At 36.4% G+C, this 6,000-nt stretch overlaps 1 protein-coding gene across 2 annotated transcripts in view; it reads right to left on the minus strand.

The window, feature by feature from the left end:
• FCHSD2 (FCH and double SH3 domains 2) overlaps positions 1 to 6,000 on the minus strand; it is a 200,915-nt gene that overhangs the window by 64,505 nt on the left and 130,410 nt on the right. The gene's annotated exons all lie outside the window — the stretch shown is intronic.

Raw genomic sequence — 6,000 nt, forward strand, 5'->3', positions numbered from 1 at the left:
GCAGTGTACTTCGTCAATCTGCCTGTTCTGTTCCCCACTCTGTCTCTGGTGAAGCCTCTCGCCGCCCCTGAGCCTCTGGCCTGTACCCCAGTTCTGTATGCACAAATAAATAAATCTTAAAAAAAAAAAACAAAACAGTACCAACTTCTACAGTCACTTTATAAGAGAAGGTGTGGGAATTAGGAAATAACAGAAAGGATGCAGGCACAGTACCCTGAGCAAAGTACACACTAATTCTCCTCCATTTTTTCTCATCCACTATTCCAGGATCATACATTATACAACATTCTTACTGTAGAGCAATCAGCAAAAAAAAAAAAAGAAATAAAACAAAAACAAAAAACACACTGAAAACACAAAATCTGAATCAGAAATCCTGTTTCAGGGGAGAAACACCAAGATGATACCTATAAAGAGTTTTAGCCGTTCTTATTTTCTATAAACACTTAAGAGCAGAACTTTGAGAAACTGAAAATAAAGGAAACAATAGGAGAACTACCAAACATTTGAGAAATTACTATTATGATTTATGATTAAAACATTTACAACTAAAATATATACAATCACCAAAATAAAAACTGGAAAAGGAATAGATGGAAAAGTATATATCAAATTATTTTAGATTAAAAAAACAGCAGAACAAATACATACTTATTAGCAACAACTGTGGGAGAAATATGTTAATAATAATCAAAAAAGATTATGGAATCCTGTTAATTAATGGAGATTTTCTTAAATTGAGGCCAAATTCACACAACATAAGTCACTTTTTAAGCTATTTTAAAGTGTATAATTCAGTTGCTCTTAGTATATTCACAATGTTTTACAACCATCACTTATTTAATTGTGGTATACTTGCATCATTCCAAGAAGAAATCCTCATTTCCACTAAATGGTCACTTCCACCCCTTAACCCCTGGCAACCACTAATCAATCTACTGTCTATTTCTGCAGATTTGTCCATTCTGGACATTCCTATAATGGAATCATATAATATGTGATCCTCTGTGCCTGCCTCTGTGATTTAACATAGTGTTTTCAAATTTCACTGATACATTAGTTAGTCCTTAATGCTTATGGTTAAATAACACTGTGACTATACCACATTATCCATTCATTAGGGGTAATATTTGGGTTGTTTCTACTTTGGGACTATTTGGCTAACATTGTTATGAATATTTATGTACAAGTTTTTGTTTGAACAACTTGTTTTAGTTCTCTTGGGTATATACCTATTAGTGGAATTGTTGGGGCCTATGGTTAATTGTATGCCTAACTCTGAGAAATTTCCAAAGTGTTTCTCACAGTGGCTGCATCATTAAATTCCCATTATTTTCTGTTTTGATGTTTTCAAATTCTTTGAATCAGTGGTATTTCACTGAGGTTTTGCTTACATTTCTTTAATGCCTCACAACATTGAGTGACTTTTCATGTGTTTCTTTGGCCATCTGCATATCTGCTTTGGAGAAATGTCTAATCAAGTCCTTTACTCATTTTTCAATTGGTGTGTTTGTCTTTTTGTTGTTGAGTTCTAAGAGTTCTTTATATACTTACATATTTGAAAACCATAAACCTTATCATAAGATATATGATTTTAAATATATTCTCCCAGTTAGTGGACTGTCTTTTCATTTTGTTGGTTGTATCCTTTAATGTATAAAAGTTTTAAATTTTGATAGGAGTCTTATTTAGCTGTTTATTCCTTTGTTGCTTCTGCTTTGGGTGCCAATGAAAGAAATTCTTTGTATGTCCTATGTTTTAGTTATCCCATTAAACTTTTACGATGAAACTGATTTTTAAAAGTATAAACAAATCCTGACCCCCCACCCAGCACTAAGAAATAAAGCTGCATGCTTCATAGCGCTTAAACCACTAGATGGCACCACCGAGCACTTTAAATACAGGCAGTACAAATTCCTCAATATTCCTTTTCATGCCGTTATATAACATTCCCAGATAGAATGCCTGTGTTAAGTCTGAACAAAAATTCCTAGCTTACGGCATACTTTCCATGAATTTCTTTAAAAAATATAACTTCTGATATGTTTTCCTTATAAATGCTTTTGGTATATGATTATAACCTTGTGTTTGTGGGAAATCAGTGGAGATTTTATTTAAATACAGCTAATGGCAATAGGGCTTCATCCAAATCCAGATATTCTGATTTTGTAAATTGGTTGTGGGACCTGAGAATCTATATTTTCTTTTTTAAAGATTTATCTATTTATGCATGCAAGAACTGGGGTATAGGGCAGAGGTGCAGAGGGTGAGAGCACCAGGCGGACTGACTGAAATACACTGCTGAGGGAAGCAGCGGGCGGGTCAGAAGTGGTCTGCTGCACCATGTGGGTCACTTCCCTGACTGGGGATAGAACTGGTGCTGCAGTGACTGCGGATTGCTTCATAGTGCTGTGCTACAGCCCACTGCGCCATCAGGGCAGGCCCGAGAATCTGTATTTTCTAACAACTTGCTGCCGGTCTGGGGACCAAACTTAGAAAACCTCTGTATTGAACAGTCACTTTAGCTGATAGGGTTGAGTGTTTATGTAGACTAGACTGCCATGACCCTGTGGAAGCAGAATGGCTGAAGAGAGAGATGCTTACCCTTCTGGCTGGGGTCAACAATACTGATAAAGCAGGTAGGAAGGTAGGCAGAGCATCAGCTGTTATTAACCAAGAATCATGTGTTATAATTCAAAGGGACTACAAAGAGAGCATTAGATGCATCACAGGAAATAACTTGACTTTGAAAATAAATTGGATGTTGGTTAGAAACCCAGAACTTTTATATAGGTTGTCATTTTGATGTCGTTCTCATTTTTAATTAGCAAGAATGTGAATACCATACACTACACTGAGCATGATGAAGATTAAATGAGGTAATGTAAGTGGCAGAATATTAGCCTAACCATTTTCAATGGATTGGACACATCCTAAAAATTGTTAAAGTGAGGCAATGAATATTGAGGGTCATTTATTACACAGTTCACTTTATTTTAGCATATGTTGGAAATTTTTCATTAAAAAAATCTAGAAAGAAATCCTGAATATTGAATTAGGGAGAAAATAATGAAAGCATAAAAGTTTTTTTTTTAATCCAGTAGTTCCCACAACAAATTTTGAAAAATTAAAAATCATTCAGCTGTTATCTAAGGCCCTTTACAATGTAGTCCCAAAGTACTGCTTAGCATCACTTCTCACCACTGTTGTCTGCATTGTCCTCTATATCCCCACCACATTAAGACATTTTGATTTTGGAAAATGACATTAACTTTCATTTTTCTGATAAAGTTATTCTGTTGGCCTGGGATGTCCATCCCCCTTGTCTCCCCTACTCAGTTGGTAACAATGGTAGTTAACACAGACTATTAACATGTACTAATGGTTTACGTATTCCAAAAGCTTTATAAAACTGATCAATGGTTGCTCCTTAGTGATTCTGATTCCACAAACTTAAGTGTGTTGTATGGGTATTAGCCGGTCATAAATTGAGTCTTATTCAGGCACAGTTCCTGGCAAATAGCAAATGCTCAAAAATATCTGTAGAATAAATAAACAAAAGCTTTACTCCTCCAGAGTTTAATATAGCAACAAATATGCACTGACTTAGTTTTAGCTTACAGGCAAGTACACCCAATATATTCCAGAGAAGAGAAAGTGCATCATTAGTCATCATGTAGCAAATCAGAAAACACTTTTCTTGGCTTTAGCAACCAAGTAACGCTTAATGAAATTTTATTTGATAGGAGTGGGCTGAGTGATTAGAAGCCTCTTCCAATAGACAGATATTAAGTCTTAAAACATTTCTTTCACTTTACTCAACACTCAGAATTCCCCGAATTTTAATTACCACTTTCACAGAGGTGCAGTATTCATTAATCTGTACATGTACAAATTTTTCTGGTGATAAGAAATGTAAGAATATAATAGGAGGAGCCTTCTGGCCTAGGTAGCTGATTGCTAGTGTGCAGAGAGTAAATGCAGGAGGTATGAAAATTAAGAAATGGTTGGGACTCAAAGCACAGGAAGTGGATGATTACCCTGTGATTTGCTCTAACCCTCTGTCTCATTCATGTTAACTGCAGTTGTTTGAAACAGTGATGGTGCCTAGAGATGAACTTCAAAGTAATTCTGTATAGTACCATCTCAACATAGTTTGTGATTAGAAGGCAGACTACATAAATATTTATATGAACTTTGATTAAAAAGCCAATAATTAGAAAAGAAGTCCCCACAAACAGAATGAAATACTGGGAGCCGGCAAGAGAATCTGAAAATGCTTGACAGTCTTTTTCATCACTATACTTATCATAGAGTACGTATCATGGTCTACTAACATCTGGATTATTACAGCAATCCTCTCTTGCTCTGCATCCAGTTGTCCCTAGTGCCAACACATTTCTTACAGCTAAGATGATATTTCTAAATTACATAGTGAAAACCATATATATATACACACACACACACACACACACACACACACACACACATACATATGTACACCCACGTCTAATTTCCCTACCAGTTCCTTGACAGCAAGCAGCATTTGCTTCTTCCCTCTATTCCTAACTTTATTCCAAACCTTAGCAGAGAAAGTATGCATAATTGATTTTGAAGTGAACTGAACTGAGAAAGGTAGAAGCTACATAAGTAGGCCTCACTGTACAAAAGGGAAGACACTGAAGAAACATGGCGAGAATGATTTAGAAATTAAACATTTACTTTATCTGAATTGGGTCAGTTTTGCTCAGATGGAAAAAAATGTAATTATTCAGATTTAACTAAGATTTTGATCACATTCTATTTCTTTCTTCTGACTTTATGACTTTTTATCAAACTACCTCTTAAACTAAACCATTCTCTTCAACTTCTCTTCTTTTTGTATTTCTAGTTTATAGTATAATGACAATATTCACTCACCTACCTAGGTCAGACACTTGGAAGGAAAGGTTTACTTCACCCTTTGTCTTTCTTACAATAGTTAACTAAATTTTGATTCTGTTTCTTAATTATTTATCAAATCCAACTCCCCCTTCTATTTTCCACAATTACTACCTCTCAGTCATTACAAATTATCTAGATGGTTGCATAATCTGTTGTAGTCCTGTATCCAGACATTACTCTTGCCAAGTCATTTTCATATTATAACTAGGAGAGTGTTTTGAAACTGCATATTTTACTTGACTGCTTACCAGTGGTCATTGGTTACTAATTACATTAGGAATAAAGTAAAAAATCTTTATGACTTCATGACTGCAGGATCTGGACTTGGGTCACCTTGTTAGCTTCTTGCTATACTGCCTGCTCTCCTTCCCCATTACACTTTCTCTACATTGCACATCTGTAGTTCCCCAATATTCTTCTTTTACTCTGAGCTTTCACACAGGCTTTCTTGATTATCCTTCCCTCCTTGGTATGGTCACATATTACTCATTCTTAAGATATTCATTTAATCATCACTTATTCTGGGTACTTCTCTTGTCTTTTTTGCTTCACAAACCTTAACATACAATCTTGCATTGGTGATGGCTATTTGCCATCCTTTTGGTTTATTAAGTTCCACAAATGCAGGGGTTAGTCTGTTCACTATTGTTATCCTCTGTGCTGATATACTTATAGGGCTTAAAAAATATGTGCTGGGCCCTCCCTGGTGGCACAACTGGTTAAAGTGTAGCATCACGAAACTAGCCATGGCTGCTTCAGGGAGAGTTCAATCCCTAGCTGAGGAGCTGACCCACATGGCACAGCAGGCTTCTGTTGCCCACTGCTCCTGTTAGCAGTGTACTTTGTCAGTTTGTCTGTTCTGCTCCCCACGCTGTCTCTGGTGAATCCTCTCACTGCCCTGCATCTCTGGCCTGTACCCCAGTTCTGTATGCATAAATAAATAAATCTTTAAAAAATGTGCTGCTGGCCCTCCCTGGTGGCGCAGCGGGTTAAAGCACAGCACTAAGAATCTGAAGCCACTTCCGCATGAGTTCGATTCCCGCCTGCCGCCTGCCC

The sequence above is a fragment of the Condylura cristata genome, unplaced genomic scaffold (assembly GCF_000260355.1).
Source record: "Condylura cristata isolate star-nosed mole 26May11 unplaced genomic scaffold, ConCri1.0 scaffold00015, whole genome shotgun sequence".
NCBI classification, from domain to species: Eukaryota; Metazoa; Chordata; class Mammalia; order Eulipotyphla; family Talpidae; genus Condylura; species Condylura cristata.